Consider the following 12,007-nt stretch of genomic DNA (forward strand, 5'->3'; position numbering starts at 1 on the left):
CCAATCGGCCTCCGGAATTATCCAGTGGACAATTGGCGGCCATCCAAGCAGAAAAAATTGCAATGGAAGAAGGGGGAATTTGACAAGTATAAATCCGAAGCGGAAAAGAAAATTCAGGAAAGAAAGTTAGATATTGAATCAAAAAAATTAGACATAGAATTGAAAATAAAAATAGAAACTGAGGAAAAATGCAAGATGTTAGAATTAGAAATGAAACAAATAGTGGCTATGTACGAAACTTAAAAAAATATGAAAATAAAAACAATTAAATACACTAAATTACATTTGTACTTATTTATGGCAGTTAGATTATTTCTTTAGGTTTTGTAAGTATGAGCTTATATAAAGCCATATCAAAAATTGTTTCATTAAAGTGGGAAGCACTAAATATTGCCATCGTAATTAATCCGAACCGCAAACAAAGGTCTTGTACAAAAAAGTCTTGCGGTATTTTCGCTAGTTGGCCCTGAGAGCGCGTAGTTCTAGATTTATTCGTCACATCGGATCATGCTAAACCTTTTTGGAAAGCTCATTTCACGCGCTAAAACGTGTTTGATTGATTGTCGTTCCTTTTAAGTCGTTCGTGAGTTATAGCGTCGCAAACGTGTAGCAAAATAAAGAGAATATACGGCATATTTTACAGTACTACTACGATAAAGGCAAAAATGTATCTCAAGCCGCCAATAAAATTTGTGCAGTTTATGGACCCGATACAGTTTCCATNACAGTACTACTACGATAAAGGCAAAAATGTATCTCAAGCCGCCAATAAAATTTGTGCAGTTTATGGACCCGATACAGTTTCCATTTCCACCGCACATCGATGGTTTCAACGTTTTCGTTCTGGTGTAGAGGTGGTCGAAGATGCGCCACACTCCGGAAGGCCTGTCATCGAAAATTGCGATAAAATCGCTGAATTGGTCGAAACAGACCGTAGCAGCCGTACCATCATAAAAAAATTTTTATGAACAATTGAAAATTCAATAAAAAAATACCGCAAGACTTTTTTGACAACCTAATATGAGCAAAGTTAGCTATGATTTCGATGTCAATTTTCAGAGCCAGATGATACGGGTCCTCTGGCCGAACCAAAGGATCATATCGGACAACGGAGAACATTGAAACGTTATCAACATAAACTAAATCTAAGAACTTACCAAACTCGTTTGAAATTAAATTAATTTGGATAAGACCCACCCCCACCATTTCMTCTAAAAACTCGTTAAAACATAAGCGAGTACTAATAGGAATGGCGTGATCATCAATAGATTTCCATGATACGCACGGTAAATTGAAATCCCCAAACCAATCATGGAATCAGTATTATTAGCCATTGATTATTTATTAATGAAGCATGCTGCATATAAACAGATATATCCGAGTGAGGCGGTATATAAGATAAAGTTAAGTAGATATGGCCACATATAGATATGGTTAAAAAGTGAAATAAACAATTATCATCCAGATATAGTAATATATTAGAGCAGCTTCTTCAATTATAAAATTAACAAGTTTTTGTTTCTCAGAAGTTTGTGGCATTTAAAAAAAAATAGATTTGTTAATCTTTCGCAGTTTGTTTTGTTTTGTTATTTATTCAATCACAATATTCGATAAAAGAGTCATTCACAAAAGTTTTGCATAATAGTCATTCACAATAAATTTACCGAATCAGCCGGTCACATATTACTAGATTCTGCAATGGGTGCTCTCCTGCCTTTGTATATTTCGGTATAGTGTTTTTGCAATCTGCAATCTTGTAAGAGCAAGAGAATGCCCCTATTATCTTCCCAATTTTCATAAAACAACGAACACTGGCATTACAACTTTCCTGGCAATATGTATTTTCTGTTGTTACACGAACAATACATTGTTTTTAATTTGCAACGCATTCACGTATTTCTACTGGCATACTCTCACTTCCTATCAATTTTTTTATTAGAATCGTGATGAAAATTGACAATTAACATAAGAATAACATAAGCTGTTCACATAAGTTTGCAAAAAATTGCCATAGAATATGAATATATTGTCATGTTTTCCATGTGATATCAATCCATTATATTATAAATTCCATGCAATATATTTAAAACTTTTAAGCGGTTTCTATTACAAAGGAATCTTTAACAGTGATTGATTGCAAGAGTCTTGCAATTTAAATCAGTTTAGGTAAGCAGCTTAAAGCTTATGTTCTTGATCGTATAACCACAGCGTTATGTTATTTTCTGGAGAAAGGAAAAAAATAGCTACAACCCACTCTGCAAGATAGTGCTAACCTATTCCAGTGTGAGAGTGCCCCAAAATAARGGTTTTTTATAACATTTTATTATGGCCAGATCGAACAAAATAAGAATCTTCGGGCATTTTAAATTAAAACATCCAACATTTAGTACAAATAACAATTACTATATAGTGGTTATATATTATATGGAGCATCTATTTAAGTCTTTTTAAAGTAAATTAGAACAACTGACTTTTGACCTTTGAATATCCAATAAAGGATTTAAGCTTGTTAGCTCTCAATCATTAAATATTTTTAATCATTTTCCATTGGAAATAATACTATTATGCTTCAAATTACAAAACGTTTCATCAAATACCTTTAAATTTCACAAGTTTATTTAATTTTCATTGCTTTGTCACGGAAAAGTAAAATGGACAATAAAAAATTTCTGAGTGAATTTTTTGAAATGTATAAATCTTTGCCATCATTGTGGAAAGTAAAAAGCAAAGATTATTGTAATAGAATTAAAAAGAATAATGATTATCCTGATGCCATAAAATAAGTGAATCGTGAAAAGCGTGAATAAAAAAAAAAGAGAGATAGTTTGAAGTCTGGTGCTGGTGCTGACGATGAATATGTTCCTACTCTTTGGTGCTATTATTTGCTATGATTTTTGAAAGATCAAGAAGAACCTTTGGCAAGCGTTACCACAATGCAGGATGAAAATACAAACACATTTGAGATAAGAAAGAAAGTCAAAATTTTATTGTTTCTTTTTTGTTTTTTTTTTTTTTGTGAACACAAACACTCATTGTGTTTTTATTCCGTAAATGATTCACTTTCTTATATTTAATATATTGTTCTGCCACAGAACTGCTCCCACTGTATTAAAATAATTACAATATTTTTCTCGAGTAGTTTTTGCTAAATTTTATGCATTCTTTGCACTTGAAGCTTCAAAATGTTTTTAACCCAAGTCAAATATTAACACCAAATGTCATTCCGCAATACCCAATGCGYACGTCTACGCAACTTAAGTACGCGGTGCCCCAACACATGCAGAATTATACAATAAGAGTTCCGACTCCTTTAAGTAGCGGCTCGTCCATAAACAGTAGTAAAATGTCACCTCAACTCAGACAAAACGTACGAATCGTTGAAGATACATCATCCATTAATTTGAGCTCGGTAGAAAACTTACAAAAATGCATCGTTTGAAACGGATGAATAATTTATTTTTATTTTTCCTTCAAAAAACCAATAATTTTCAGACATACATGTGTACACATGAACCTTTTCTTGTTTAGTTGAAAACAAATAATTTAATCAATAAATAATTACCTTAATGAAATCTTTCAATTGACTTATTATGGCATCAAAAGTCTCTGTAACTATTTTCCCAGTCGTTTGGGGCGACATTGCTGTCAAAAATTTTAAGTCTTCAAAGCTATTACCACTAGCTAGAAAGCGCAAAGTTAGAGCAAGGCGGTGATGAGTTGGAATCGCTTCTCTCATTATTGTATCCGTTTCTTTATGAGTGGCAAAAATTTTTTAAAAGGTGGTCAAATGTTGCCTTGCTCATACGAACGTAATTTGTAAAATCATTTTGTGACGTGAATCCCAGTTCTTTAATAAGCTCACTTTGTCCAAGAACTGCTCGTTTTTTAAACCATTCTTTGCACCAAAATCTTTTTTTGCGATCTTCTCTCTTTTTTCTACGCTTAATTTCCACAGCGAGCAATATTGCTGCAGCACAATTGTTGTCCGTATTCATCGCTGTCTGAAAGAGAACTAATGTTCGGCCAAAAGTTCGTATGGTTTATGGCCGAAGCTGCGAACAAGATTGCGGAATGTTCGCGGAAATGTTCGTGTCGCGTATTTGGCACTTCAGTTTATCACATGGAAGAAAGAGTTTTTTTTTTTCGAAAGAGTAATTACTACATTTCCCCAATTATTCATGAATCTTCAACATTTGAGATGAGTGCAAATACATCTATTCCGTCCCACTCTCCCTTAGTATTGAAACTAATAATGATAAAATTAATATGTGACCCTGTCTTTTATGTCGCACCAAATGTCTATTGAATAATGATTTCCTTTAAGTGATATATGTGAATAAATGAGAAAAGTGGGACCTGACTAGAAGTTGTTGCAATCAAATAGCCAAGCCATCACTATAAACCCCAAGATGCAGGTCTTCAAACAGTTCACTGCATTCATCATAATATTGATTTTCTTTGCAGCGGATGAATCAGTATTTTTTCATTTTTTACCCCTTAATCATCTCAGATTTTTATGAATTTCTACATTTACCTTTCTAGAACAGAAGATATTGCAAATAATAGCTCCAAGGTAAGAGAATATTTAACAGGTGCTAGAATTAGAGAAGACCGGTTGCTATCATCGCTCTATATATGTATGAGTAATCTGATCGTTTTTATTTTTATTTTTTTTTTTTACAGGTATCAAAATCACTGCAGCCATGACTTCTGAAGGTGTCAAATTAGAAGTTATCAATATTTTGAATGAGGTATGTAGAAGAAGAGTTTTTAGTAGGCTGATCTTCACTATTTAACTCTCATTATACCCAAAAATAATTAGTGAAGGATCCCAGCGCGTTTACAAACAAATTCAATTTAATAACTCGTAATAATTATTCCAGTTTTGATTGCAATTGGTGGGAAATTCCATAACATTCTKTTGATGATTTTTCATTATTTCTATCGCGAATTTTCGTTGAAAATCATCCAGTTCGTTCATATTTTTCTAGAAAATTTTCTGGGTTCTGGAGTATTCATTGATCTTAATTTTCTTCTATTAATTAGTTATAATAGAGGAAAATTTTGGTCAAGTTCTGTAAGTGGAAAATTTGAACGATTTTACAATGGTGGCAATTTGATAAAGCTATCCATATTTAATTATTATTTTATTATTGATAGAATGGCAACGTTTGACCTTATATAGGGCACCTTGGGTTGATTCAGAGAGATGAAACAGGCTTCAAATATCTTTACAAAAATTAATGAGGTGTTTCCATCACATTTTTCAACAAAGGAACCATTGCCTAGAATTCATTGGAAAAATTTCTCTTGTGCCGATGCTCCAGTTTGACGAAAAAAAGATTCAGAAAATTTATGTCCAAAAATTTTTATAGAGAGAGAGAGAGAGAATCTACAGTCGTATATCGAAGGTAAAAGCGTCAATGGGTTTTATAATGAGGACTTTTCGAAGGCGTTGGAACGACTGGGCAAAGAATTCCTGGCGTACACAGGGATCACTGAACCGCATTCAAATGTATATGCATCAAGTGCTTCTCAGGAAGGCTATTTCGCTCGTTTACAACAGAGTATGAGAGAGACCGTACAGTTGCCCTGTTCAGCAGATCGATTCGTTTGTGAACACCTAAAGCGGCTACAGAGCGGGACCAATGAATTAGGTGCACAACTGAAGCACGCCAACCACGCAAAGAARCCGTCGTCACCTTCCCTAACCACCAAAGAACMTAGAAAAAAACATTGCTGATTCTGATCTAAAGTCTTATGAGCCATGGGGTGGGCTCAAAAACAAAGGCCTTTTCTCAGTTGATAGTGCTACCTCCGAAGATGATGAGTCAAAAGAAGAAGAGAACATCAGAGCAAAACCATTACTTAAGAGAAACACCAATATGACTGACACGGAAAATGAGTATTACTTTTTTGATAATAAAAAAGATGTTTATACCAATCACAACAAAGACGGAACAATTATTGAGGATRTAGAAAGAACTCCAATCATCTCCAACGATGACGCGGAAAAAAATTAAGATGATGCAAGATCATTCATCATCAATCCTGAGCATCAAAAAAAAAAAAAAAATCATATAAGTGATGATTCTGAAAATCTTTCCCTTGATAACAGAAAAGGATTTGTCTACGAGAGCTATAAAAATATCCCCCTGATTATGGAGAATGCAGAAATACCACCGAGCACTCCAAAATGCCACTTCTTGCAGAAAGAGATCTTAGAGTGCGAAAAAAAAGCGTCTCAATTCGTCCTAAATGAGGAAATAAAAAAAAAAACACCACGATTCAGCCTGAATCTGTAGTGGACGGTCTGAATAATCCCTTCAATGATGAAGTATCGACTTCATATACGGTTAAATGCAATTCAATGGCTGGTGATGTTTCTGCGCRTCCCTTGTTATCAACTTCCCAAACACCCACTCTGTTGAATTCACCTCTCATACATTCGTATTTCAGAAGTACTCCCTTGACTGATCATTCATATGCATTAACAGATGCATCTCACGCCCGTAACATTTTGAAAGAGATTACTAATTGGCATAATAATGACAAATCAAAGAATTTGTGAGACCTAAGCGAATCAAGTGAGACCTCTTCATCGAATCTCTTACTCATGAAGAAAGACGATCAGGGTAAAGAATTACTTGCTCAGATTCAAACGCATAAAAGAAAATTGGAACATGTGGAATAAAAAAATTATGGCCCGACGAAGAGGATGAAACTGGAAAGAATGAAGAGCAAGCAATTTTGTTACTATTTCCGAAATCATAGAGAACTTAGAATTAAAAATCAGGGAATTAATTCTAAAAAAAAGTATTAATGTTCCCCAATGGTAACAGGTGTATCAAACCGTTGATAATAAAACTTAGTGATAAACCCTTTTGGAAGTTTGAATCGAAGGTGAATAGAAAGCTGCTGCCTAAGGAAGTGAAARTCCGTCCGCTCAATACCTGCGGTTTAGATTCAATTTTCCATATTTTAGAATTTTGTGTGATCGATCACCCCTTTTATGAGTCATTTGCAAAAGATTCTGATAGTAAAGCCATTAAACTCCTTCTATCTTTCATGAAAAAAGGGCTACTGCAAAAGTACAGTAGGAACGGTTGAGGCTCCTGAATACAGTATACGMCATTGAGGACCCACAGCCATACCAGCTTAATGCTGTCGATTCACTTGATATCATTTGGGAACGATTCTTGACCGGCGAACCAAGTGGTTGCAGAAGTTTCACATGTAAAAATCCAGATTGTAACTTTGAACCCACACCAATGTATTTGATTCATGTGAACGAGAGAATTCTGCTCGAAGGTTGTTGTAAAGACTTGCAAAAAGCTCTTCAATATCGTCCAGTTTATTATAACAAGAAATGCCGATCGAAATGTGGCTAAGAAGGTGAGGAGTATACCACATTAAATCTTCACATTTGCATAAGTTTAGATGTGCGTGAGCCTACGAACAAATTAAGAACCATTGAATTCCATTTAAATGATTTTTCTCCATATCTTTATCTTGAGAGACCTTATAGGTATGATTTTTTACATTCTGGAATTTAACTAATGCTTACAGGCAAGTTACTGTTAAAGCGATTTTTCAATGTAAATTTTTTATTTTGAGACTGGTGGGAATCATCCATCATCAGTTGAAGAAGGACATTTACAATTCCTATTCTATTATATTCTTCGTACTATAGGATCGTGGCTCCATTGTGATGATTTAGAGGAAATAGGAATAAGAGCACCAAGTCAAACTGTAAAACCTCATGCTGCAATTTACGTGATCTGTGAGACCGAATGCGACATTTAAAAACGATTCTTCGATAAAACTACCTAAATTACTTTAAGTTACCTTTCAATGAGAAATGTTATATAGTTCTGTAGTTAATAGAATTTTTTTTTCTTCTCTCCAAGGAAATTTTCGAAAAGATTTCAGAGAAAAATGAGATTCAATTGACTTTTATAAATGTGCGATATAGTTATAAAAAATGTGATACATAGTTATATATATATTTTTTGATGTGAAACATCTATAGGCGCGGGTAAACATGATTGTCGCCGTGGCGATACTGGCCGTGGTTACGATCAACACGCTATATTATTATTATGGAATATATCGGCGATACATAGTCTATACGTAGTAGTCTATATGTAGCATATATATATGTATGTCTATTTTTACGCGGCTTGCAAAAATCTATTTCGATATGTATGCGAGCTCATACATAGACATTCATATTTGTTGTTACAGCAGCAGTGGCAATTGGCGATCGTTCGTTTGTGTTTTTTGGCACATTTTGGGTTTTCTACCAACAACACAATGTTTGTGAGCTTCAGCAATAACGGTACACATTTACATACAAAATTGTGTGTAGACAAATTTGCAAATATTATACGTATGGTCTGCCATATTTGCTTACACGCACACAGAGTTAGATACATATGCACGTGCATATGCTTGGTTTTTTAATATGCCATCAAACATATAATGCTCAGCAAATAAATAAGTAAATATATAACTTAGTAAACCTACATTAATTAAATATTGTAATAATGTATGCATGTCTTTATTGTATATTTCCAAAGATGTTAAATAATTCGTCATGAAATAGTTCAATTTGTACATGCATGCTTGTGTGCTTCGATATAAAATACATATATAGAAAATATACATACATATACATATATGTACTTATATAAATTATATGCAGAGTCGTTTGCGCATTGTAAATATGCGAATCTGTAAGCGTACATTCCTTACCATCGGAAATAGTAGAACTTTTCTCATTCAATACTGAAAATGCTCAATTCTGCTATTTTTGTGTCCCCTGACGTTAAATGTGGTGAAACACTGCGTATCGCCACGGCGACAATCATATCTACATATGTGGGTATATGCCATTAATATCGTTCCTCCAAGAAGAATTTCAGTTGGAAATAAACAACAACCCGAGAGAATGTACTACAAGATATAGAGCAACAATAGATGCGGTATTTATTAGATATCTTGATTATGTGATATCTAATACTTTTGTAGCATACTTCAGTTAACATCGACCAATTGTCACAGTAATACCGTCGGAGACAACTTCGAATGTAACTATTACGGAAGTCACTGATGAAAATAATTAAGTTGATCTGATTTTAAACAAATACTTGGATAAAATTTTGTATATAAATAATATAAAGGTTCATTGTGTACCATACAACTGACAGCTCACTTTTTTCATTTTTGGACGCAATTTTTTTTATAATATAAACTACCATAAAGTTTTACTTTTTTATCACGAACCTCTTTCTTATAGCTATTTTAGTAATTTAGTTATTATTCGTCCTGCTCGATAACTGATCAATTATAGTGTTTTTAACTCTACTTCGATTAAAAATCCAAAATTTTTTTTAAGAAAATAAACATTTATTTTTACTATTAAAGTTTAATTTTGATATATGTTTAGCGTTACCAATCTTAGATTCTTAAAATTTGCAGCTCTTTCTCCCCACATAGTTTTCGGCCATCATTATTGTTTATGTATCAAGTGTACTAGTAACGTTTACAATTATCATATTGCTATATCAGTGTAACTATCATATTAACTATTAATTATTGCTATTTTATTCATAATAACAAAATTATTAATTTTAAGTGTATTTGGCACGATTAGTTCAGTTAAAAAWTTTTTTGTTAAACAAGTGATTTACATAACCTTAAAAGTACTCAACACGTGTCACGAGCTTCTACCAACACCACCTTTTGTGTTGTAAGTATAATTTTTTTTTTATATAATTATTTGAATCTTTTACCACTATTGTTTCAAATTTTTTCAGGAATTTTTTTTTCATATAACTAATATTTCCGCTGTAATCCATCATTAAGTAATTTCATTAGTTCTATTTATATATGTTTTGTACAGTGACCAATGCCAAGAAAACGCAAAGGGGCTGAAAGAAATAGGTCCAGAAAATGAGAGATAAAAGATCCTAAAGAACCGAAGGACAAATTCAGCACCAAAATGCTGGTGCACGTGTGAACATACAGCAATTGCGTCAAGAACAATGAGAAGATAAACGAGCTGAGCGCAATGAAGCCGTTTCACGGTTCATAAACGCAAAACAACGACGCCAATAGATACATCGTGTATTTACATCTGTTTCTTTTTGCGTCTAGAATTCCAATATGAGCCTCATATTGAATATTATGCTAATTTAGAGTGGTAATTGGAGCTATAGATAAGGAATGTCCTTATTGTCATGCTCTCAAATTCAAAAATCAGACACCTGGGATGTGTTGTGTCAGGAAAAGTTTAATTTATTTTGTGCTAGGCCCATAGTCAGCAACTTGGACGCTCTATTGAACCATTACAATGAATTGTTTAAAATATTCAAATCACACATACACAAATATATGCAAGAATATATACCGGATGCTATGGCTTAAGTGCGCGAATATGGACGACCGTGTTTATTTATCACGTTCACATGTAATCCAAAATGGCCAGTGAATACATCTTTGCTATTKCATGGCCAAAATGCAATACACCATCATGACATTACAGCATGTGTATTGAGACAAAAGCTGAATCTCTAATAAGCTACTTTACATGTATTCGGTCCCACACGTTGCTGACTGTATTCAGTTGACTGTCTTGGTTAATCGGCAAAGTCCGTCTTGAAGAAATCGATGGTATCATTTCTGCGGAAATTCCAGATCCGTCTACTGACCAAGTGATGCTTGATATCGTTACAGCAAACTTGATCCATAGTCCATGCGTTAGTCTTCATCGTTCATCACCTTGCATGGCAGATGGAAAATGTACTAAAAATTTCCCTARAGATTTCACTAATGATACGATAACAAATACCCGACCGCATGTGTTGTGGGATAATCACATAGATGTAATGACTGATGACATTTTGAATCGATATCGAAAAAGGTACAACAGTATAAGCCGCACTATACAATGAATCATTGATTGTCATTTCGGTATAAGCTCACCGAATCGAAGTGCATCCGATTTACTCAACACAGATATGAATCGTGAACTACAGCACAATGCTGTGGAAATGGCAGGCATTGTTATTCGAAATGTTCAATTACTAAAAACGTTCCTTATTACGCAAATTCTTACCGTGATACGCTCAAAAAATGGAATCGCATTGACCGTTGCTTYTTCTGGAATTGCAGAAACTTTATTGGATGGGGCAGAACAGCTCATTCAGCCAGAGAATGTAAAGACATATAGAAGGTGCAGACACACACAGAATTCACGATGTGAAATGTTAACATTTTTRACAGTTCTCCACATACTCAACAGAAGACAAATAAAAATTGACATGGCATATACGCCCAAGCAGAGAATATGAAGAGACATACATAAATATATGTATGCCTGCTCATTATGATACTTCCAAAAACAGCATTGTGATATTTTCATGCTTCAATTTATGCTTTTGCAGTGTATGCAAATATGTATGCTTTTGCGTTTTGCCGTCGGCAATTCAATATTGACATGTAAACATAATTATGATGTCAGTATTATTTTGTATGCATGCATGCAATGCACTACTCCCCCTCTTGAAGTGAAATCGTCCCCAGTTTCCTTTATGATGTTCTTGAGTGCTACCATATTTCTTTGGCGTTTTCGCAGAAATATTGCTATACTCATAGCTGTGGCAATTAGGATTAGGTGCAAGACGGTTCCCAATTGTATGGAGCGGGTTTCAATAAGATTCTGTATGTGCGCTATGTGCCTGAGGTTTTTTATATTACTCTTTGTAGGTGTRGGAGTGATAACAAATCGATATGTTCTTTAAAGTTAATGTGCTGCGCGGGTACTGCTTCAGGATGCGAAAGTATTACCTCATTCCAATTGCTAATAACGGTGGAGTTTATCGTAACTTCGCCTTTGAATGTTATCAAAAAGGTTCCTCTAGCTAATCTTGTCAAATTTTCATTTTTTATTACAGCGGGTTGATCATTAATTAGAATTACGACGTTATCGATCTCCTCAAGA

General features: G+C 34.0%; 1 long non-coding RNA gene across 1 annotated transcript; it reads left to right on the forward strand.

Moving 5' to 3' along the window:
• Nucleotides 1-2,188: 2,188 nt before the first annotated feature.
• Nucleotides 2,189-5,688, forward strand: LOC108978481. The gene is made up of 3 exons (XR_001994117.1): nucleotides 2,189-2,452; nucleotides 4,684-4,751; nucleotides 5,161-5,688. It is a non-coding gene; the product is annotated as an uncharacterized LOC108978481 (long non-coding RNA).
• The last annotated feature ends 6,319 nt before the right edge of the window (nucleotides 5,689-12,007 follow it).

The sequence above is a fragment of the Bactrocera latifrons genome, unplaced genomic scaffold, assembly GCF_001853355.1.
Source record: "Bactrocera latifrons isolate USDA-ARS-PBARC rearing strain unplaced genomic scaffold, ASM185335v1 scaffold_1228, whole genome shotgun sequence".
NCBI lineage: Eukaryota > Metazoa > Arthropoda > Insecta > Diptera > Tephritidae > Bactrocera > Bactrocera latifrons.